General features: G+C 39.4%; 2 pseudogenes; one reads left to right on the forward strand and one right to left on the reverse strand.

The window, feature by feature from the left end:
* Positions 1-47: 47 nt before the first annotated feature.
* Positions 48-20,209, reverse strand: LOC143664344 (splicing factor 45 pseudogene; annotated as a pseudogene).
* A 3,632-nt stretch (positions 20,210-23,841) lies between these two features.
* On the forward strand, positions 23,842-25,282 carry LOC143664607 (histone deacetylase 1 pseudogene; annotated as a pseudogene).
* The last annotated feature ends 695 nt before the right edge of the window (positions 25,283-25,977 follow it).

The following is a 25,977-nucleotide window of genomic DNA, read 5'->3' on the forward strand; positions in this document are numbered from 1 at the left end:
GGAGCCCAAGGCTGCCCAGAGCGGGACGGAAACTCCGGGGCAACTCCTCACTTGTCAGAGAAACTGCGTGAGCGGCCGATTTCCGCACATGCGCGGTCGGTGGCCGCAGTGCCCGCTGGACGCCTGGGTAGAGCCGCGGGTGTGGGCGGTGGTAGGGGCAGATGCTGAAGACAGAATGATTCTAAGACGCGTTAAGGAGGGATGCTGGCCTCGGGGGTTAGTTATGGGAGGGCTTGGTGTGCGAGAGAAGCTTAGACGAGGAAGGAAGCTCTGAGAGCATAGTCCTCCGAGAAGTGAGGGATTTGGAGATTTCTTTCAGTACAAGGAGATTTATGAGATGTGCTGTGGTGCCATCCGTATACAACACGAACTGAAAGGAGCTGGGAGATATATATTGAGCACCTCTTTTCATTCATTCATTCAGAAAATATTTTTTTAAGCAACCAATTTCTGCCGGCCCCACCCTAGGCACTAGGAATCAGCTCATGAACATGGCATCCTGTTTTCATGGAGCTTAATGTCACGGGGGGTGGGGGTGGGAAGGGGGGGCGGGCACGGGGCTGGGGGCCAGACACAGGAACCAAAAGAATGATGCTGAAGAAAGGAACATAGCTGAAAACCTGGAGACTCCTTCCAGTGAACTCTGCCACCAAGTCTGCGTGAACTTTGTCAGGTGTGTTGGTGTTCTCCAGCCAAAGGCCATCAGGAACTCAATCGTAGTTAAGCAAGTTGGGTTTATTAGTCACAGCGAAGGAGCCTGCACACAGTTGGGAAAACGCAGGGCTTCTCAGGAAGAGTTGTGTTAGGTGATTTGGGGGGAGGTTTAAGGAAACTGGGGCTTTACTCAGAATTAGATGCTATCAAGAAATGGGGTTAATTCTGTGACTGTGCATCTCAATAAATCTAAGCTGGAAGGAGGGAAGACTGGACGGAGGCCAAAGCTGTAATTGGTGAAGAAACCGCCCACCCTCATATTAGCCAAGATGGAAGCTGTGTAGTCATTTTTGTGGTTTGGATAATGTTCTTGTTTTACCTATATTCAGGCATGATTATGGAGTGGTCTTGTTTCTGTCTTGATCTAACACAATCACAGAATTGCCTTGTCTGATGCTGATGTTCTGTGAAATTGTTTAGGCTCAACAGAGCACAGGACCTAGCTGGGACTGCCAGGCTATCATCTAGTAACATTATAGCCTGCTAATTATACTAGGCCAGCTTCCAAGTATCAGAGGCTGCTTTTCTCCTTTTCCAGTGTTTTTGCATTCTCTACAGCTGTAAGATGAGGGGCCTGGATGACCTAAGAATTTCTCCCTTTCCAAGGGCCAAGTTATTACAGTAATTTGTGTGCATGCAGGCAGGACACAACTTAAATTCCCTGCGGCTAGGGTTTGAAGTTTCACAGTTCTTTTCTGGTGCTTTTCCCCAACCGCTAAAAGAAAAGCAGTAGGAAGAAAGAACACAGGGTTGGAAAGTTATTGCCATTAAATTGCTGTATGAACTTTACCCGTTCCCTTTCCCTTTCAGGGTCTTGGATATTCATTAGTAAAACAAGGGGATTAAAACTAATGATTTCTGTTTCAGTTACCTTTTGCCACATAACAAACCACCCCAAGACTTGGTGGTTTAAAATAACAATGGTTTATTATTTTCCACAACAGGGTGGGTTGACTGGGCTCAGCCAGACAATGCTTGTGTTCTGCATGGTGGAAGCTAAGGTTACTCATGCTGTTACATTGCATTCAGCTAGGAGCTCATTCAGAATGGCTACTCATCTTCTAGGGTCTCTCTTTTCCACATGACTTCTTAATGTTCATTATCTTGCCCAAGCTTCTTTACTGCGTGATGTCTTACTTCCAGGAAAGCAAGCCCTAATGAGCAGATGCTTATCAATCCATTGCTTGTACCATACTTTTTAATGCCCCATTTGCCAAAGCAAGTCATATGGCCAGGCCCAAAGCCATGTGGGAAAGGACTAATTCAGTGTGTGAATACAAAAAAGCATGGTTCTTTGGAGGCCACCAGTGTAACTACCAACTAAGACCTCTGAGGACCTAGCTCCTGCCACAGAACCTAGGACACAAGGCATATGGCAGGAGTCACAAGCCGAATGCAATCCTCTCATATGTTTATTTATCCTAAAAAGCTTTTTTATTATTTTAAAGTTCGACAATCTCATACTTTTTAAAAATCTAAATTTCTATCCTCTCGTGAAAACTTATAATCTCACTCTTGAATCTGCATGGCAACAATCTTGCAGGGCCTAGGTAAAAATTACCTTCTTTATATGAAACATGTACTCTGTAGTATTCCACAGTCACCACCACTCCCTGTGGTCTTCTATCAGCATACTTGGCTAATTTACGTATCTTGAGTTTGCAAACCCTGGCATCGGAACTGCAGTGGATATAACCAAAGATTTCTGACCTTTTATTAAAATCATATGGTACCTTACGAGGCATGTCTATACACTTAGACTGGATTGTATGATGTGTGAATAAAAATGAACAGAGAGAAATAAATGCTAGAGAAAATGCGGAGAAAGACATGTACCTATTCACTGTTGGTAGGAAAACTGAGAGTTACAGCCCCTTGGAGGGCAGTGTGGTAGTTCCATTGGAGGCTAGGGGTGGGGTTGCTATATGATCCTAAAATCCCATTGCTCAGTATATACTGGAGGAACTGAGAATGGGGACACAGGTGGACATTTGCACACTGGTGTATATGGTGGCAGTGCTCACAATCCACAATGGATGGAGGCACCTAAGGGTACAATGACTAAGGAATGAAAGGGGAAACCAGGGCATATACATACAGCGAAGTACTGAATGGCCTCAAGAAGAAATGAGGTTGAAAGGCGTGCAACTAGGTGAATAAATGCTGGAAACTGTATGATGAGTGAAATTCAGAAAGAGAAAGACAAATATTATCATACCTCACTCGTACTGACTGACTATGATACCAAAACTTGGTGAACTGCTGTCAAGAGCATGGGTTATCAGGTTGGAGCCTATTGTAAAGTGTCCTAGATTGTAAGCTCTTACACCAGTCACATATTTTCACGAGTTGTAAATGTTATTTCTAAATTCTGAGATACTGAACTCAACAATATTTATAACCTGATGGTTCCCAGAAACCAGGTATTTATGGCACCTGAGACTCAGAATTAGAGCTCTGAAGCTATGAAAGTCAGCAGTATCCCATACAGAAACTGTTTAAAAAGTTGAAAAAGGACTCTGACTTCAAGTAGAGATTTGACGCTGACTTGGACAGCACTGAGGTAAATCAGAATACAGGGTTAAAGGATGATACTGTCCATATTTTAAAACTTCAACTTCTGTGTGAGACCAAAGGGAAAGATGTTTATTTGGTGCAAAATTTATATTTTGGTGAATTGAGTAGATTGAAATACTAGTGGTCAATGAGAGGGACAGGTAAGAGGTATGGCATGTATATTAGCTGTGATTCTCTAGAGAAACAGAATCAGCAGCAAATGTCCATAGATATAAAATTTATAAAAGTGTCTCATGTAACTGTGGGAATGTAGAGTCCAAAATCCATATAGCAGTCTGTGAAGCTGACGACTCCAATGAAGGGTCTGGATGAACTCCACCGAAGAGGCTCACCAGCCAAAGCAAGAAGACAGCCTGTCTCTTCTGATTCCTCCTTAAAAGGCTTTCAGTGATTCTATCAAACATCATTCATTGCAGAAGACACTTCCTTTGGCTGATTACAAATGGGTGCAGCCGATGTGTTCATGAATTAATTATATGAAATGTCCTCATAGCAACAGACAGACCAGTGCTTGCCCAACCAGACAGACAAGTACCACCACCTGGCCAAATTGACACATAAACCTGACCATGACAGTCCACTCCTTTTCAACTTGGCAGCTATATACATCACCTTAAACCATACTTAATTTCTAAACAGAAAACAATAAAAGACACTTGTTTTCCTTACCTAACAATACTCAACTGTCCTGTGTATAACTGGAAACATCAAATCTCCCCAGAATAGGATTCAAGTCCTTGGGTAATATTCATCCTTAAATTTGATGTCTTACAACTTAAATACTATAACATGAACAAAACAGCATTACAGTCCTCTTTTCTGTAACTGATCATGTAGTCATAGTTCATATTTATCACTACCTTCTTCCACTACCCATTTCATGTTTCCATTACCCTCATCAAGCTCTTCAGCTGGCCATGATTCTTTGTCTGGTGGGGTGACTTAAACCTTCATTCCTGAACTTTCAGAGCCATTGGTAGTCCTGCCTGGATTGGGTTGTTTCCATTTTCCATTAATTTTAATCACAGGGCATGGTAGTTCTAGAAGATGCTCTAGGGGATCTCCTATATTCCAGGAAAACTCTTCTTTATCTCCATTGTGTAGTTGCAGTCCTATTTCCCCCGATAGTCAGGGTCAGTCACCCCAACCAGTAGTGTAATCCCCTTCTTGGCTTGTTGATCCAGGGGCATGAGTAGCCCAGTGACCAGGTGACAGTCTTAGATTCCAGTTCAATGGAATCAATGTTGTTTCTCTTGGTAGGAGCACTTCCCCACTTGGAACTAAAACCTGTAGACCAGCAGAGCTCAAGGTTGCAGGGACAGGAAGCAAACATTTTCTTAGTGGATCACTAGGAGTAATAGTGAGTGGTGCCACTTCCATTTCCACCCCTTGATTCCTGGACCCATGGATCCTGGCTAAGGGAGAAACAGCACCATACAGTGGACGCTGAGGTGGAAGGCCCCTGTATTTTTACTGGATTTATTTCCCATCCTCTGGCATGCAAATGCCTTACCAGTGAGTCTAGAATAGTTGCTACTTCTGCTCACTAGGTCCAATCAACATGATATCATCAATATAATGGACCAGTGTGATGTCTTGTGGGAGGGAGAAATGATCAAGGTGCTGCGGACAAGATTATGACGTAGGGCGGGAGAGTTTATATACCCCTGAGGTAGGACCGTGAAAGTATATTGTTGAACTTACCAGCTGAAAGCAAACTGTTTCTGGTGGCCCTTACTAACAGCTATTGAGAAAAAACCTTTCTCAATATTGAGAAAAAAGTTTGCCAGATCAATAGCTGTATACCAGGTACCAGGGGATGTTTTTATTTGCTCAAGCTGCAATTGGAGTTACTACCTGGTTGAGCTTACAATAGTCCACTGTCATCCTCCAAGACCCATCTGTTTTCTGCACAGGCCAAATAGAAGAGTTGAATGGTGATGTGGTGGGAATCACCACCCCTGCATCCTTCAAGTCCTTAAGAGTGGCAGCAATCTCTGCAATCCCTCCAGGAATCTGGTATTGCTTCTGATTTACTATTTTGCTAGGTAGGGACAGTTCTAATGGCTTCCACTTGGCCTTTCCCACCTGACTGCACAAGTTAGAGAGCCAATGTGGGGATTCTGCCAGTTGCTCAGTATGTCTATTCCAATTATGCATTCTGGAACTGGGGAAATAACTACAGAATGGGTCCAAATCTTACAGTGGCTCCACCTCTGGAGCCACTGTAAGATGGGCCTGAGCTAAAATACCACCTGACTTCCATAACCCCTCACTCTGACTGGTGGACCAAAGTGATGTTTTGGGTCCCCTGGAATTAATGTCACTTCTGAACCACCGTCTAATAATCCCTGAAATATCTGATCATTTCCTTTTCCCAGTGCAGAGTTACCTTGGTAAAAGGCCATCGGTCTCCTTGGGGAAATCTTGGAGGAAGATTAACAGTATAAATGTGTGGTAGTGTAACAGGGCCCTCCCCTAAAGGGACCTGGCCTCACCCTCATTCAAGGGACTCTGGATCTGTAAACTGTCTCAAGTTTGGAAATTGATTAAGGGGCCGTGACTCTCCGTTTTTGTAGTTCAAGTTAGACTTCTGTTCACTTGATCGAGCACTCTTTATACAGCTTAAACAAGATTTTAGTAGACTGCCCATCTATTGTACTTCTAGGTACCCCATGATTTACTAGCCAATGCCACAAGTCTTAGTGAGTCAGATTATTTTGACTGCTGCTTTGAGTCTGCTGTCTATTTTTATAGCCACACCCACTTTGTCTTTGACAATTAAGTACTGCCACCTGGCTTCTGCCAACTTGGGAGACAGTCATCCCCATTGTGTTTAAGGATTCCAGCTCAGTGACAGCAGTTCCCACACTAATATTTGACCTACAGAGAAGTACAACTACAGAGCTCTTCAGGGATGACGGTGCTAGTCTCACAAATTTATTTCTCACTGTTCTGGTAAAAGGTGCATCCTCCAGACATTCCTGGGGTATAAGAGCAGGCTTTGCATGATAAATCTACTCTAATATTCCTATGTCTCTAAGCCTCTGGATCCCCTCAGCTACATTATACCAGGGAAGTTCTGGCATTTCAACTTCAGGTAATGTCGCCACCTTTTGATCCATGTTTCAACCAAACATCCAAACAAACTGTTAATGCCTTTTCTCACCCTTCATGCTATAAAATCGAATGCAGACTCTCTGCTTATTGAGCCCATATCAAATTCAGCCTGATCCAGCCTTATATTCCTCCCACCATTATCCCACACCCTTATAATACATTGCCACACATATTCCCCTGGTTTGTCTATATAAATTGGAAAACTCACACTGTTCTTTTGGAGTATAACGTTCCTCCTCATGTGTGATACTTTGTACCTCATCTTTAGGGGCCTGTTGGGACTTTAGTCTAGTTATAGGTCTGGAAGAAATGAGGGGTGATGGAGCTGGGTCATAAAAAGAATTAGAAGTATCTTCCAAGCCATTTGCTTCAGGGCATTCATTTGCAGTTTCATCTGGTGAAACCTGATTAATCACTCTAGGGCTAATCCCTTCACGTGGAGGTTGGATGGCCAACTCCTCAGGGCAGGCTGGAGTGATGGGGCGGTTATGTCCTCAGGGCAGACTATTACAGTGTTATCTAGAGAAGACTCAGCATGATCTAGGGTTTCAACCTCTCCACCAACATCATTATCAATCCATATGCTGCCATCCCATTTTTCAGGGTCACACTCCTCTCCAATCAATGCCCTCACTTTATCAGCAGACACCATGCAAGATTGAGATTTCAGTTTATGTTGTAAAGTTGCTACTCTAACAATAATAATCTGATTTTCGGAGATCTCAAGTCTATGGCTACAGGAAATAAGATTTTCCTTCCAGACACTCATAAAAGCATTTATATCTGTCAGACGGCTTGTAAACTCCTCATTTGAAGGCTTAAGCCCATCCCTTTCACTCATTAATGTATACAGTGTATCTAACAACAACCAGCCAACATCTCTATACCTCTTATTTCCACAAAACTCTGTAAAGGTGTCAAAAGCATTATTCCCCAGAGCCTGGCTTTGTACAAGCAAAGCATTAGAAGAATCCAATGGTGATATTTTGACTATCTTTTTTGCCAGCTCAACCCATGGATTGGCAGTATCATTCTAATTACAGGAATCAGAGTCCTTAGTGCCTCTGAGTCCAGTCAGAGTGGAAAACCAATTGCAAAAATCCATTTTTAAGATTCTGTTTCTTAAGAACCACTCCTGGTACCAAGCTGTATTAGCTAGGGTTCTCTAGAGAAACAGAATCAGCAGCAAATATCCATAGATATAAAATTTATAAAAATGTCTCACGTAACTGTGGGAAAATAGAGTCCAAAATCCGCAGGGCAGGCTGTGAAGCTGGTGACTCTGATGGAGGGTCTGGACAAACTCCACAGGAGAGGCTTGCCGGCCAAAGCAGGAAGAGAGCCTGTCTCTTCTGAATCCTCCTTAAATGGCTTTCAGTGATTAGATCAAGCGTCTCATCGGCGCTTTTGCATTGTCTCATTGCAGAAGACAGTCCCCTTTGCTGATTACAAATGGATGCAGTTAATGTGATCATGATTTAATTATATGAAATGTCCTCATTGCAACAGACAGGTCAGCACTTGCCCAACCAGACAAATGGGTACCACTGCCTGGCCAAGTTGACACATGAACCTGACCATGACAGCATGTGTGGGGTTTTTTCTTTTTTCTTTTTTATTTCTTTTGCTGGAGAGATGCAAATGTTCAAAAAATGATCATGGTGATGAATAAACTATGTGATGATATTGTGAGCCCCCAATAGTACACCATGTATAGAATGTTTGTATGCCAAGAATGTTTGTATGTTTGTTTGTTATTTACAATAAAAGTTTTTCTTTTTTAATTTATATTTTGGGTAGTACATTTCCTAATTTGTATGGTCAGTTTAGTTGAGCACCATAAGTACATGGAATCTTGAATAGGACGTGAGAATTTGTTGGTTTGTCCAGGTTAGTATGATGCCCTTATATATCCCAGAGTAATTTGGGCAGTGAATAAAGAAGTATGTGCAAGGTCCTCTTGGGGCACTGGGGAGAAAGGAGAAAGCATTCAACCTCCCCATTTGGAGAATTTCTGATATTCTCACAAACAGTGGAGACAACCAAGTCAATATGCCAAGCCCTTGATCTTAAGGTTAGCCCCTGAGGTGCTTACTCCTGCAAAGGATAAACTAGGCCTACTTAAAACTGGGCCTAAGAGTCATCCCCAGAGAACCTCTTTGGTTGCTTGGATGTGACCTCTCTCTCTAAGCCAATGCAGCAGGTGAGCTCACGACCCCCAACCCCTCTCCCCCTACATGGGACATGACTGCCAGGGCTGTAAATCTCCTTGGCAACATGGGACAGAAATTCCAGGATGAACCTGGACCCAGCATCAAGGGATTGAGAGAGCCTTTTTGACCAAAAGGAGGAAGAGAAAAATGAAACAAAGTGTCAGTGGCTGAGAGATTTCAAACAGAGTCAAGAGGTTATCCTGGAGGTTATTCTTATACATTAGATGGATATCCCTTTTGGGACTATGGTGTATTAGAGTGACTAGAGGGAAGTATCTGAAACAGTTGAGCTGTGTTCCAGTATCCTTGATTCTTGAAATGATTGTATAAAGATATGGCTTTTACAATGTGACTGTGTGATTATGAAAACTTGTGTCTGATGCTCCTTTTATCTAGCGTATGGACAGATGAGTAAAAAATATGGATAAAAAATAAACACTAGGGGAGACATAAGTTAAAATAAATTGGATAGATGATGCCCAATGGATGGAGGGTGACTAAAGGATACAATGACTGAGAAACAGAAAGGCAAACTGTGGTGTATACCTATGATGCAATATGGTACAGCTACAGAAAGGGACAGAGTCATGAGACATGCAACAAGGTGAAAGAACCTTGAACGCATTATGTTGTGCACAATAAGCCAGAAATGAAGGGACAAATATTGCATGGTCTCTTTTAGAAAATACTTATAAAAAAAATTGTAGCTTAGATTGTAAGCTTGTATAGCAGTCACATTCATTCCTAACCTTTAAGTGTTATTTCTAGATTCTGACATGCTGTGCAATACGTGTATAACCTGGTATTTCCTGGAACTTTGGGTGCCTGTGTGACACTCTGAAAGTCAACATTGCTAAATACAGCAACTCTTAAAGAAACTAAAAAAGAGATCAGTCTTCAATTAGAGACAGCAATGAAGCCGATCTTGTTGGGACTAAGGCAACTCAGAATACAGGGTAAAAGATGATAGTGTCTGTATTTTAGAACTTCCCCTACTGTATGAGACCAAAGAAAGAGAGCTTTATTTTGTTCAAAACCTAAATTTTCTGTAGTGCACAATCTAACAACCCAAATACATGCAGCCTAGAATGGGAACGAGGGCTTATAATTCTGTATAGCTTAATGTAATACCTGGATACATCCTAGAGTATGTGGGGCAGATAATTAAAAAGTATTGGCAAAGTCCCTTGAGGGACTGGAGAAAAAATAAGGAACTATTAAACTTTCTCACCTGGGAAACCCCTGATACTTCTCAAACACTAGCAACTCCCAATAGGCTAAGCCCTAGATCTTGAGGCTTGCGCTTATTAAATTTATTTCTATATATTATAGGTAGTTAAGCCTACCTATAATATACTTAAGATTACTTCCAGAGAACCTCTTTTGATGTTGTTGAAAAGTGGCCTCTCTCTCTCTAAGCCCAACTTTATCAGGAAAATCATTACCATCCCCCTTAACTGGGACACGATGTCCAGGAGTGTGAGTCTCCTTGGCAATGTGGGACATGGTTTCCAGGAATGAGCCTAGCCCTGAGATTGTGGGATTGACAATGCCACAAAAGGAGGAAAAGAAATTTAACAAAATGTGGTATCAGTGGCTAAGAGATTTCAAATAGAGTCAGAGGCTACTCTTTGGAAAGCTTCAGCTAGATGTTGCTAATTGCCACAGTTTGCCAAACTCCAACAAAAATCATTCCTGATAACCCTAAAGAAAACCTAGGGCTCTCTGAGATCCTACGAAAGTTGTGCGCACTAAATTTCCTTTTCAGAGACCAAAAACTTCAAATGGTTTCCAGGCCAGATAAGTCCTAAAAGCCAGAGGTGCCAATCTGTCCAAAAACAATCAGTTCCATCCCCTTATCCCATGTTGTCAACACCCATTTTCAACATCAAAAAAGTTAGAATGGCATAACCCAAATATCCCTAAAGATTGGGAGAGGGATCAAAGGAGAAGGAGGAGTTATAACAGAGAAATTAGGATTTAAGAAATGATTCTGACTGCTGAATCATATTGATAAATCTTTTGTCTCCAGTGTCTGGAACAGCTAAAAGGGAAAACCAGAAATTGTGAAATAGTAACCCATACCAAACTTTGAAATCTTTTCTATAACTACTTGTTAAAATGTACTTTGAAAGTTATTGCTTTTTTTGTATTTATGTTATATTTCACAATAAAAAAAAAAGTTAAAAAAGATCATGCATATGACAGCATTTGTACCCAACTTATGAGAGAGATAAGCTGAGCAAAATCTTATCACCTTGCACTCTCCTTTCACACACAAGAACTCAGATGCTTAGGTGTTATTACTGCTACTGGCTTGATGCCAGAAGTGATTAGACTTGGTTACAGACAAAGGCAAAACTGGAGGTATGTTTTCCCTCACTTTTTCAGATAGCGCTGCTATCTGTTACAAGACATGCTAACAACAAAAAGATACAGATCAACAATCTCTTAACCGAAACCTTGAGGGCCAGATTTGCTCAGAATTCAGATTTTTTTAGATCGTAGAAAACAAGATGGTGCATATACCGTATGTACATTGTAACTTTCCAGTGGTCTAAGACAGCACCCTATAATCAAATACATTAATTTTTCTGCAGCAATATATATGTGTACCGGTTATCAATGTATAGCCTCTCAGCTCCAAATTCACCCTTCTGTGCCATGCTTTGAGTACAGGAACTGGACCCTATAAACATTTCTCCTCTGCCAGCCAGCACAGTGTTGAACTTTCTCAGAAGAGAGCACTATAAGAACACAGCAGTATAAAGGAGCTTCTCTTACTTGTTCCAGGGTGTTATCTTTTCCTTCTGGCCTCTGGTACATGGCTGCAAATTGCTTATGGGACCAACTCCTCACACATGCCCACATACACATAAGTGTCTAGCACTTCCGGAGGGTAGCTTCTCAATGAGTTCATTGACATCCAGCAGGCAGGTTCCTACTTCCCAACCCTGACCAGTAGCACTTCAGCAAACTTCACCAACTTGTGGGCCATCCCCATGCTCTGTGCAGTTAGATATAAATCTCAGCTTTAGGATGGGGCCTGGGGTTAGAGACTCTCCCAATTTATTCTTTCTTAGGTACTCTGACTCAGCCCTAAAGGTAATAGCTATTCCCTGTATCTGCTATTTCTGTATATTCTTTAGAATTGTTTTACTTTTTAATATTTAATCTCCTGTAAGTAGTTAACAATTCATTATATTAAATTATCCTTGTTCAAATTACCAGTGTGATTTCCGTCTCCTACCTCAACCCTGAATGATACAATATGAATATTCACACTAAGTAGTATAAATAAAGAATATAAATAGCTTCATACTGGGCCAGATTTTAGCCACCAAATCTGGTACCAGACTAAGCCAAAAACTGTACAGTTTGCACAGCATCTTGGATGTGGTTGTGGATAAAGAATTGTGAACCTGAACTCTATTTCTCTTTATTGTTGGTATTCTTTATTGATCTGTGGGGACTTTTAAATATGTCCACAAATTTTTGACACTCCTACCTTCCAAAAAAATGAAGCCTAATTCCTCTCCCTTTGAATATGGGCTGGATTTAAAAAACTATTTCTAAGAAAAGAGAATATGGCAGAAGTGATGGTGTGTGACATTAAGAGGCAATGTGGTCTCCTCTCTTGGATGACTCATTCTGGGGGAAACAAGTAGCCATGTCATGAGGGCACTAAAACAAACCTACAGAGAGATACGTGTGATAAAAAACTGGAGTCACCCGCCAACCAGTAGCATCAGATCACCAGACTTGTGACTGAACCACTCAATCCTCCTGCCCAGGCCAAGCCTTCAAATGACTGCAGGCCACTCAACATCTTGACTTCATAAGAGACCCTGAGCAAGAAACACCCATATAAGATATCCCTGGATCCCTGACCCTCAGAGACTATGGTTTTCTTATTTTAAGCTGCTAAATTTTAACATAATCTATTTCACAGCAGTAGACAATGAATAGAGGCTCCCAAAAGAAACTAGCTAAAAATACTACATTCTGAAAAAAAAAATTTAATAAAATAAATAATCTCTTAACCGAAACCTTGAGGGCCAGATTTGCTCAGAATTCAGATTTTTTTAGATCGTAGAAAACAAGATGGTGCATATACCGTATGTACATTGTAACTTTCCAGTGGTCTAAGACAGCACCCTATAATCAAATACATTAATTTTTCTGCAGCAATATATATGTGTGCCTGTTATCAATGTATAGCCTCTCAGCTCCAAATTCACCCTTCTGTGCCATGCTTTGAGTACAGGAACTGGACCCTATAAACATTTCTCCTCTGCCAGCCAGCACAGTGTTGAACTTTCTCAGAAGAGAGCACTATAAGAACACAGCAGTATAAAGGAGCTTCTCTTACTTGTTCCAGGCTCCCAAAAGAAACTAGCTAAAAATACTACATTCTGAAAAAAAAAATTTAATAAAATAAATAAATAATAGGGGGAAATAAAAGATAAAAATTAGGTAGGTTGGGGCAGTGCAAGGGTCACTCAGTGGTAGAATTTTTACCTGACATGCCAAGAGACCCAGGTTCGATTCCTGGAGTCTACAGATGCCAAAAGAATAAAAAAATTGAAAATAAAAAAAAATAGGTAGATTGAAATACTGTGGGTCAATGAAAGGGAGGGGTAAAGAGTATGGGATGTATGAGTTCTTTTCATTTCTTTTTCTGGAGTGATGCAAGTGTTCTAAAAGTGATCATAGTGAATAATACACACCTATGATGATAATGTGAGTCATTGAGTGTAAATATGGTTGGATTGTATGTGTGGATAGTTCTCAATAAAAATAATTTTTTAAAATGCTACACTCTGGATGGAGCATCTAGACAGAAGATCAATAAGAAAATACTAAGACTTGAGTGATACTCTAAACCAACCAGACCCAACAGACAAAAATAGAACACTTCAGCCCATAACAACAAAATATACAATTTTCTCAAGGACACATGGATCATTCCCCAGGATAGACCATATTTTAAGTCATGAAACAAGGCTCAATACATTCAGAAATATTAAAAACATAAAATGTATCTTCTTTGACTAAAATAGAATGAAGCAACAAGTGCATAATAGAGGGAGAACTTGAAAATTCACAAATACATGGATATTAAACAATATGCTTTTAAACAACCAGTGGACTAAAGAGGAAACCACAAGATTAGGAAATAAATTGAAGCAAATATAAATTAAAATACAACATACCAAACTTATGACTGCAGCAAAAGCAGTGCTAAGAGGGGAATTTACTGTTCTAAATGTTTACATTAAGAGAGAAGAAAGATTTCAAATGAGAGACTGTTTTGGTTTGCTAATACTGCCAGAAAGCAATATACCAGAAATGGATTGGCTTTTGCAAAGGAAGATTTATTAGGTTTCAAATTTACAGTTTATAGGCAATGAATATATCCAAATTAAGGCATCAACAAGATACTACCTGGTTTCTGAAGAAAAGCCACTGGCATTTGGGAGATCTCTGTTATCTGGGAAGGCATGTGGCCAGCGCCTGCTGGTTCTTGCTCCTGGTTCCATTGCTTTCTGCTTCTGATTCCAGTGGCTTTCTCTCTGTTTGTGATGGGCCTTATCTTAGCTACTCTGGGACAAAAATTGAATTTTATCTCTCAACTTCTCTATGCACTCTCTTAGCTCTTTCAGTTCCTGTGGGTCTTTGCTTAGCATCTCCCAGGGAATTTCAGTCTGACCTTTCTGTGTCCTTTGTTGGTTTCATCTCTTTCTTAAAAGACTCTGGCAAACATATTAAGACCCACCTTGAATGGGCAGGGTCACATCTCCATGGAAACAACCTAATCAATGAGTCCCACCCAACAATAGGTCTGCCTCTACAAGATTGGATTAAAAAACCATAGACTTTTCTTGGGTACATAATAGTTTCAAACCAGCACAGAGATCTAACCTCAAAACTGGAATAACTAGAAAAATAGAAAAGCAAACTAAACCCAAAAGGAAGAAAATAACAAATATTAGAGCAGAGATCAATGAAATAGAAAATTAAAAAAAAAAAATAAAGAGAATCAGCAAAACCAAAAGTTGATTCTTTGAAAAGGCCAAAAAATTTAAACCTTTAGGTACACTGATGAAGCAAAAAAGAGAGGACACAACTGACTAAAATCAGGAATGAAAAGGGGGACATTATGAATAACCTTACTGAAATAAAAAGGACTATAAAGTTATACTCTGAACTAATGTATGCCAAGAAATTAAATAACCTACATGAAGTGGACAAACTCCTAAAAACACTCAAACGACATACACCAACTAAAGAAGAAACAAAAGATCTGAAGAAACCAGTAACTATTGGGTTGAATCCGTAATCAAAAACTTCCCAACCAAGAAAAGCCCAGGACCAGATGGCTTTGCTGGTGAATTTTACCGAACATTCCTAGAAAAATTAACACCAATCCTGCTCAAACTCTGTTAAATGTTGAGGAGGAGGGAATATTTCATAATTCATTCTAGAAGGGCAACCTCACCTTCATACCAAAACAAGATGAAGACATCACAAGAAAATAAAATTAAAGACCAATATCTTTTATCAATAAAGATGCAAAAATCCTCAACAAAATTCTAACAAGTCAAATCTAACAACATAATAAAATAATAACTAGAGAAATAGATTTCACAATGATTGCATGTAATTTATCCTGGGTGTGCAAGGATAGTGCTAAAGAAGAAAATCAATTAATGTAATACACCACATTAACAGAATGAAGGAGAAAAGCCATCTCAACTGATACAGAAAGAACATTTGACAAAATCCAGCACTTGTTCTTGATGAAAATACTGAGAAAACTAGAAATAGAAGGAAATTTCCTCAACAAGATGAAGGGCATATAGTCTGGCTTGAAATTGTTGTATACCCCAGAAAAACCATGTTTTCTTTCCTAATTCAATCTTGTGGAGGCAGACCTATTTTGTTTAGGGTGGAAGCTTTGATTGGTCTGTTTCCATGGAAATGTGACACCAAATTGTTGATGTGAACTTCTGATTGGATGGAGATGTGACTCTGCCCATTCAAGGTGGGTCTTGATTAGTTTACTAGAGTTCTTTAAAAGGGGAAACATTTTGGAGAAACCTCAGATTCAGATGCTTGAAGAACAGCTGCTTCAGATCTGACAAAGATGCAGGTGCCTTTTGGAGAAGCTTGACATGCCAACACAGAGAGCAGATGCCTAGATGTGCACATTTGGAGATGCAGAGTCCAGCAGATGTCACCATGTGGTTTCTCATAAGATGCTAAGCAACCCAGAACTCAGAGTTTTGCCCAGGAGAAACTAAGTGAATGCCCACAGATGCTTAAAGAGTATTAGCTAGGGTTCTCTAGAGAAACAGAATCAGCAGGAGATATCTGTAAATATAAGACTTATAAAAGTGTCACACACAACCATGGGGATTTAAAAGTCCAAGATCTGTAGGGTAGGCCATGAACTGGCAGATCCAATTAAGATTTTCAATGAACTCTGAGGAGAGGCTGGCTGGCTGAAGCAGAAAGAGTGGTTGTCTCTTCTGAATCCTCCTTAAAAGCCTTCTGGGGATTAGATTAAGCATCACTCATTGAAGAAGACATTTCCCTTATCTGATTGCAATCAGCTGTGGATGCAGCCAACATGGTCATGATTTAAGTCCATGAAATGTCCTCACAGCAACAGACAGACCAGTGTTTGCCTGACTAGACAACCAGGCACGACCACCTAGCCAAGTTGACACATGAACCTGATCATCACAGAGAAGAAACCACTGGCATCAAAAGCTGGAAGCAGTGAAACTGGGAACAGGGAACAGCAGACACCAGTCATGTGCCTTCCCAAGTGACAGACATTGGCCTTTCTTAAGTCAAGGTATTTTTCTCTTGTGCCTTAGTTTGGGCATTTTTATGGCCTTAGAACTATAAACTTGTGACTTAATAAATTCCTTTTTAAAAAGCTATTCCATGCATTGTATTCTGGCAGCATTTAGCAAACTAATGCAGCATATGTGAAAAACCATCAATAACATCAGTTAATGGTGAAAAACTGAAAGCTTTCTGTCTAGGATCAAGAACAAGACAAGGGTGCCGTCTGTCACCACTGATATTCAACATGATACTGAAAGTTCTGGCCCAAACTATTAGGCATGAAAAAGAAATAAAAGCCATCCAAATTGGAAAGGATGCAGTAAAACTTTCTGTATTTGCAGATTATCAGATACAGAACATCCAAAAAAAATCCACAGCAAAACTCTTTGAGTTAGTAAACAATTTCGGCAAAGTAGTGGGTTTTAAGATCAACACCTGACTCAGTTAGCATTCCACAGTTCTGAAAGTCAGCATTACCCCATGCAGTAACTGTTAAAGAAGTTGGAAAAGAGATCAGACTTCAATTAGAGATATGAATGAAGCTGATCTGGTTAGGACCAAGATAAATCAGAATACATGGCAAAGGATGATATTGGCTATATTATAAAACTTCAACTTCTGAGTGAGATGAAAGGAAGAGATGTTTATTTTGTCTGAAATGTATGTTTTCTGTAGCATACTATCTAATTTAACCTGTATTGCCAGTTTATTCAAACAACACTGTTACACAGAACTTTGAATAGGGAATATTATTTTGTAATGGTTAATGTAATATCCCAAAATATCAAAAGGATAAAAAAAGTACTTGCAAAGTCCCCTTGGGGGAATGGTGAGAAAGGGAGAAAATTCAACTTCCCCAAGTGGGGAATTCTTGATATTCTCATAAGCAGCGTGAACAACCAAAGCAATAGGCTGAGCCCCCAATCTTGAGGTTTGTTCATATGAAACTCAACCCCGCAAAGGATAGGCTAAGCCTACTTAAAATTAGGCCTAAGAGTCACCCCCAAGAGAACCTCTTTTATTGCCCAGATGTGGCCTCTCTCTCTCAGCCAACATGACAAGCAAACTCAATTGCCCTCCCCCTCTCCACGTGGGACATGACTCCCAGGGGTGTGGACTTTCCTGGCAATGTAGGACAGAAATCCTAGAATGAGCTGAGACTCAGCATCAAGGGTTTGAGAAACCTTCTTTACCAAAAGGGGAAGAGCGAATTAAGACAAAATAAAGTGTCAATGGCTGAGAGATTCCAAACAGAGTTGAGAGGTTATCCTGGAAGTTATTCTTATGCATAATATAGATATCACCTTTTTAGTTAAGGTATAATGGAGAGGTTGGAGGGAACTGCCTGAAAATGTAGAACTGTGTTCCAGTAGCCATGTTTCTTGAAGATGATTGTATAATGATATAGCTTTCACAATGTGACTGTGTGATTGTGAAAACCTTGTGTCTGATGCTTCTTTTATGTACGTTATTGACAGATGAGCAAAACATGTGGATTAGAAATAAATAAATAATAGGGAGAACAAATGTTAAAATAAATTTAGTTAATTGGAATGCTAATAATCAATGAAAGGGAGAGGTAACGGGTATGGTATGGATGAATTTTTTTTTCTGTTTTCTTTTTATTTCTTTTTCTGAATTGATGCAAATGTTCTAAGAAATAATCATGATGATGAATATGTAACTATGTGACGATATTGTGAGTTACTGATTATATATGTAGAATGGAATGATCATATGGTAAGAATGTTTGTGTTTATATGTTGTTATGTTTAATAAATAAATAATTTAAAAAAATCAAAAGGTAATTTGGGCAAAAAATAAAAAGTTTTTACAAAATCCCCTTGAGGGACTGAGGAAAAATATGGAAATATTAAACTTCCTTACCTGGGTAATTCCTGATAGCATCACAAGTATTAGGGACTACCAGTTTAATAAGCCATGCCCTCAATCATCAGGCTTGCCCGTATGACATTTTTTCCTGCAAGGGAATAATTATAAGCCTACTTATAACTATGCCTAACAGTTACCCCCCAGAGAACCTCTTTTGTTGCTCAGATGTGGCCTCTCTAGCCAATTCTGCAAATAAACTCACTATCCTCCTGTCTCCATGAGACATGACTCCAAGAAATGTAAATCTCCCTGGCAATGTGGGACATGACTCCCAGGGATGAGCCTAGCCCCAGCACTGAGGGATTGAGAATGCCTTCTTGACCAAGAGGGAAAAAGAAATAAAACAAAATAAAGTTTCAGTGGCTGAGAGATTTCAAATAGAGTTGAGAGGTCATTCTGGAGGTTATTCTTATGCATTATATAGATATCCCTTTTCAGTTTTTAGTGGATTAGAATCACTAGAAGGATATACCTGAACTGTTGAACTGTAATCCAGCAGCTTTGATTCTTAATGATGATGGTATAACTATATAGCTTTTATGGTGTGACCATGTGTTAGCAGAAACCTTGTGACCGACATTCCCATTACCCAATGGATGGGCATATGAGTAAGAAAATAACAACAAATAAATAAATGAATAACAGGGAGTGATAAGAGATTTGGGATATTTTGGATATTCTTTTTTTCTTTTAATTTTGGAGTAATTAAATGTTCAAAAATTGATTCCTCGTGCTGCCCTAGACCCTGGCCTTCTCAGAAGCCATCCTTCTGCATGATTTTATGTGCTACTGTGCCACCCCTGTTAGCAAGGAGTTTCTAGGTCCTGTTTGGGGACCTGGGTCTGTCTTGTTCTTCATACACTGGGGGAGGAGTAGCCACTTTGGAAGCCTGTGATCGAGGTCTTGAATCCCCTTCATAGGGAAAATCTCAAGGTAACTCTTTGCTTTTCTCTACAAGAGAAGCAGGTGGTGTGATGGCAGCTCCGCCTATACTTCTTTTCCTCCTTTCTCACTCTTAACCTTCAGATTTATCAGAATCTGGCTCTGGTCACCTTGAAAACCCACTGGCTTCATGTCTGTCTTACTGTCTTTTTTCCTGTTTCTTCAATTTCTTTCTGTCTTTCCAGCCTCTGCTGTCTTTAGTCATTCCTCTCTTTGGCACGTCACTACTTTCTCACAATCATTAGGAAACATTGGGTCGTATTCACCAGCCAAGGAAATCCAAACTTCTCCTGCAGAAAATCCACTGGGAACAGGATTCTTTATTCTGGCTGCCACATAGGGTAGTGTACCCACAATTGGCCGGTCATTTGAAGAGTTACCCTGCTACAGGTTGATCACTGGGGTGAGGACAGTACACTGTTTTATCCGCTGGCTCTTTGCTTGAGTGAGAGCAGCCTTCTTCATCTGAAGCTGAGACTGCAGAAGTTAAAGTTTTTGGACCAGACTTCTATGTTTGAATCACTGGTCTCCACTCCCAGGTCATCATACAGGGTTAACTTCTTTTCAGTTTAATACAAGCCCACCCAGTTGACCTCTCCATGGGCTGGAGCAGTGGCAGCATGGAGCCAGGGCACAGTTGGGCCTATGGTCAACTGATTTTGGAAAAGGGGACAAGGACCACTTAATTGGGAAAGAATAGTCTATTTAACAAATGGTGCTGGGAAAAGTGTATCCCCATTTGCAAAAAAAAAAAGAGGGTCCTCTACCTCTCACCATGCACAAAAATCAACTCAAAATGGTCAAAGACTTGAACATAAGAGCTAGAACTATTAAAACTTCTAGAAGAAAATGTATGGAAGCAACTTCAGGACCTTGAGTTGGGCCATAATTTCTTAAACCTTATATACAAAGCACAAGCAACAAAAGAAAAAGATAGATAAATTGGACCTCATCAAAATCTTAAAATTTTGCACATCAAAAGCCTTACCCTAGAAATAGGGTAAGATAATGGGTAATTGGAGCTGAAGGGATACAGACTGTGCAACAAGATTGGATACAAAAACTCAGAAATGGACAGCACAATACTACCTAATTGTAATGTAATTATGTTAAAACACTGAATGAAGCTGCATCTGAGGTATAGTTGGTTTTTTTTAAATTTTTTTAAAATTTTTTTCTCTCTATTATCATTTTTTTTTTCTGTTGTCTATTTCTTTTTCTAAATCGATGCAAATGTACTAAGAAATGATGAATATGCATCTATGTAATGATATTAAGAATTACTGATTGTATATGTAGAATGGAATGATTTCTAAATGTTGTGTTAGTTAATTTTTTTTAATTAATAATAAAAAAAAGCCTTTATCATGAAAGTAAAATGACAGCATGGGAGAAAATATTTAGAAACCACTTATCCAAAAAGATTTTAATATCAAGAAAATATGAAGAATCCCTTCAGCTCAACAACAAAAAGATGAACAACCCAATTTTAAAATGGGCAAAAACTTCGAATAGACACCTTTCAAATATATATATATAAAGGGCCAAAAAGAACATGAAAAGATGCTCAACATCATTAGCCATTAGAAAAATGCAAATCAAAACCAAAATGAGGTTCCATTTCACACTCACTAGAATAGCTACTATTTAAAAAAAAATTTTAAGTGTTAAGATGTGCAGAAATAGGCACATTTATTAATTACTGGTGGCAATGTAAAATGGAGCAGCAGCTGTGGAAGATGGTTTGGCAATTCCTTAGAAAGTTAGGCATAGAATTACCATATGACCCAATGTGCTGGTTTTAATCTGTTATGTACCCCAGGAAAACCATGTTCTTTTAATCCTATCTGTGGGGCAGACCTATTGTTGGGTGGACCTTTTGATTAGGTTGTTTCCATGGAGATGTGACCTCACCCATTCAAAGGAGTCTTAATACTCTTAAAAAAAAGGAGTCCTTTAAGAGGGAGACATTTTGGATATAAAAAGCACCCAGGAGATGCTAAGCTAAGAGATGAAATCCAGTGTTCGCCCTGGAAATGCTAAGAGAAGACCCGCAGGACAGAGAGAAAACCATTGGAAACAGAAGCTGAATGCAATGAACCAGGAACGAGGTCCGGCATATGGCTTTCCAGCTGACAGAAGTGTTCCAGATGCTGGCGTCCTTTCTTCAGAGTCCACGTATCACCTTGTTGATGCCTTAATTTGGACATTTTCATGGCCTTAGAACTGTACATTCACAACCTAATCCATCCCCTTTGTAAAAGTCAATCCATTTCTGATATATTGCATTCTTTAGCAAACCCACTTCTACATAAATACCTAGAATAATTGAAAGCAAAGACTCAAAATGATATTTACACACCGATATTCATAGCAGCATTACCCACAATTGCCAAAAGATGGAAGCAACCCAAGTGTCCACCAAAAATGAATGCATAAACAAAATGTGCTACATACACAAAATGGAATAGTTTTCAGCCATAAAAAGATATGAAGTTCTGATACATGTAACAACATGTAACAACAAGTCAGATACAAAAAGACAAATATTTTATGAGCTCACTAATATGAAATAATTAGAATAAGAAAACTCATAAAGTCAGAATCTAGAATATAGGTTATCAAGGAATGGGATGGGAGTAGGGAGTTAAGGCTTAAAATGTACAGAATCTTTATTTGGGACAATGGAAAAATTTTGGTAATTGAATGGTGGTAGTGGTAGCACAACATTATGAACTTAATTAACAGCACTGATTACTTTTAGTAATGTTTCATAATGTTCTGCTTACTAGTCTTTTGCATCCTTGGTCAGATTTATTCCTAGATATTTGATTCCTTTCATTGCTTTTATAAATGAAAATTTTTCTTGACTTCCTCTTTCAGTTTTTCATTACTAGTGTATAGAAACACTACTAATTTGGGGGTGTTGATCTTGTACCCCACCACTTTGCTGAATTTATTTCATTAGCTCTAGAACTTTGTTGTGGACTTTTTCAAGATGTTTGGTATATAGGATCATATCATCTGCAAATAAGGAAAGATTTACTTCTTCCTTTCCAATTTAGATGCCTTTTGTTTCTTTTTCTTCCCTAACTGTTCTGGCTAGAACTTTCAGTACAGTGTTGAATAACGGTGGTATCAGTTGGCATTCTTGTTTTGTTTCTAATTTTAGAAGGAATTTTCAGCATTGAGTATGATATTAGTGATAGGTTTTTCATATATGCCCTCTATAATGTTCAAGAAGTTTCTTTCTATTCCTATTTTTCTTAGTGTTTTTATCAAGAAGTAATGCTGGAAATGTTTCAAGAAATGATCATGGTGATGAATATGCAACTATGTGATGATATTGTGAATTATATGTAGAACGGAATGATCAAAACAGGAATGTTTGTTTGGTGTTTTTTGGTATTTAAAAAAATTAAATTAAATTAAAAATTTTAAAAAAAGAGGTAATGCTGGATTTTGTCAAATGCCTTTTCTGCATCAGTAGGGATGGTTGTGTGTTTTCCCCTTTATTCTGTTAATTCAATGTATTACATTTATTGATTTTCTTATGGTGAACCACTTTTGCATACTCGGGGTAAATCCCATTTATTCATGGTTTATAATTATTTTAATGTACTTAAAATAATTAAAAGGATAATAAAATAAAAAAAGGAAAATCAAAAAAAGGATTCACTTTGCTAGTAATTCTTGAGGATTTTGCATCCGTATTCACATGGATTATGGTGTTCTTAATCTAGCTTTGATATGAGGGTGATGTTGGCCTCATAGAACGAGTTAGGAAGTATTCTCTCCTCTTCAATTTTTGGAAGAGGTTGAGCAAGACTGTTATTAATTCTCCTTGGAATGTCTGGTAAAATTCATAGCAAATCCATCTGGTCCTGTATTTTTCTTCACTGGGAGGTGTTTGATTATTGATTCAATCTCTTTCATTCTTATTGATTCACTTGAGTGAGTTTAGGTAACATGTGTTTCTAAATTTGTCCATTCTAATTACATTATCACATTTGTTGGTATGCATTGGTTCACAATAGCCACTTATAGTCCTTTTCATTTCTGAGGGGTCAATAGCTCCTTTCATTTTTTTACTTTAGTTATTTGCAATTCTCTCTTTCTTTATCAGTGTGTCTAAAAAGTTTGTCAGTTTTACTGAAGAATCAATTTTTTATTTCATTAATTTTCAGTAGTGTTTTTCTACTCTCCATTTCATTTATCTCCACTCTAATATTTACTATTTCCTTCCTTCTGCTCACATTTACTTTATTTTCCTCTTCTTTTTCTAATTTTTCCAGGTGTGAGGTGGGGTTACTATAATATTTCATCTTATAGCATTTAGAGCTATAAATTTTCCTCCCAACACTGCCTTTACTGCATTCCATAAATTTAAGTATGCCGTGTTTTGTTTTCATTTGCCTCAATATTTCCTAAGTCCCCTTGTCATTTCTTCTTTGACTTGTTGGTTGTTTATGAGTGCATTGTTGGGACTGACTGATGGAAGGGGCAGGAGGCAAGCAAGATGGCACAGACTCAGGGAACCAGGAGGAAAGTCTGCTACTATTATGACAGGGATGTTGGAAATTACCATTATGGACAAAGTCACCCAATAAAGGCCCATCAAATCCACATGACTCACAATTTGCATCTCAATTATGGTCTCTACTGAAATATGGAAATCTATTGTTCCCATATAGCCAATGCTAAGGAGATGACCAAGTACCACAGTGATGGTTATAGTAAATTCTTGTACTCTATTTGTGGAGATAACATGTCTGAATACAGCAAGCAGATGCAGAGATTCAGCATTGATGAAAACTGTCCAGTATTTGATGGCCTGTTTGAGTTCTGTCAGTTATCTACTGATGCTTTTGTGGAAAGTTGTGAAACTTAATAAGCAGTAGACAGCCATCACTGTGAATTAGACTGGGGGCCTGCATCATGCAAAGAAGTCTGAGGCATCTGGCTTCTGTTACATCAATACCATCTTGGCCATCCTGGAACTGCTAAAGTATCACCACAGGGTGTTGCATAGTAACACTGACATTCACCGCAGCGATGGCATGGAAGAGGACTTCTATACCACAGACTGAGTCATGACTGTGTCCTTTCATAAATATGGAGAATACTTCCCAAGAATAGGGGATCTACAGGATATTGGCACTAGTAAAGGCAAATATTTTGCTGTTAACTACCTGTTCCAAGACAGGATTGGTGATGAGTCCTTTTGAGGACATTTTCAAGCTGGTCATATTCAAAGTAATGGAGATGTTCCAGCCTAGTGCAGTCAAGTTAGAGTATGGCTCTGACTCCCTGTCTGGGGACCAGTTAGGTTGTTTCAATCTGACCATCAAAAGGCATGCCATGTATGTGGAATTTGTGAAGAGCTCTAACCTGCCTCTGCTGATGATGAGAGGAGGTGGTTACACCATTCATAATGTCCTCTGGTGCTGGACATATGAAATAGCTGTGGCCTTGGGCACAGAGATCCCAAATAAGCTTCCATACAATGATGACTTTGAATACTTTGGACCATATTTCAAATTCACATCAGTCCTTCCAATATGACCAACACAGAACTAATGGGTACTTGGAGAAGATCAAACAGTGACTGTTTGAGAATCTGAGAAGGCTGCCCCACATGCTTGGGGTCCAAATGCAAGAGATACCCGAGGGTGCCATCCCGGAGGAGAGCACTGATGAGGATAAAGAGGACCCTGACAAGCACATCTCAATCTGTTCCTTTGATAAATGAATTGCCTGTAAGGAAGAGTTCTCTGACTCTGATGAGGAGGAAGAGGGCAGCCGCAAGAACTCTTTCAACTTCAAAAAAGCCAAGACTCAAAACAGACACTGAAAAAGAGAAAGACCCAGAAGAGAAGAAAGAAGTTATAGAATAAGAGAAAACCATGGAGGAGAAGCCTGAAACCAAAGGGGTTAAAGAGGAGGCCAAATTGTCTTGAGCAGACCTTTCCAGTTCTGGCTTCTTGCCAAGTTCTCTTGCTTCCTCAACCATAAACAGTTTATATTTTCTATTTCTGTGTATTTATGTAAAAAATATTAAATATAAATACACCTAGGGACTAAACAGGAACCAAGACCCTGAGCCTTGGGCAGCTCTGCTGGGTGAACACTTCTAGAAGCTGCCTTGCCAGCTATATTTATTTGTTAAGCTGTCGGAATGCAATATACTAGAAATGGAATGGCTTTTAAGAAGGGAACTTAATAAGTTACAAGTTTACAGTTTTAAGGCTGTGGAAATGCCCAAATTAAGGCACATCCAAAGGCTGATGCCATTCAGAAAATCAGTGTTAGGTGGGAAGGCATGTGGCTGGCATCTGCTGGCCCTTGCTCTCTGTTTCATTGCTTCCAGCTTCTAATGCCAGTAGTTTCCTCCCTAAGCATCTGCGGGCCTTTACTTAGCTTCTCCAGGACATGGCTCTGAGTTCTGGCTTGCTTAACATCTGTTGAAGCTGGAGATTTCTTATCTTCGGGTTCTGGCTATTTCTGTGAGTCCTTGCTTAGCATCGGAGCTATGTCTCAATCTCCAAACATCTACATTGGCCCTGAGCTCTCTTCAAAATGTTTCCTCTTTTTTTTAAATTTTGATGCAATTTTATTGATATATATTGTATATTCACATACCACGTAATCATCC

This window comes from Tamandua tetradactyla, chromosome 20, assembly GCF_023851605.1.
Source record: "Tamandua tetradactyla isolate mTamTet1 chromosome 20, mTamTet1.pri, whole genome shotgun sequence".
Classification (NCBI taxonomy): domain Eukaryota; kingdom Metazoa; phylum Chordata; class Mammalia; order Pilosa; family Myrmecophagidae; genus Tamandua; species Tamandua tetradactyla.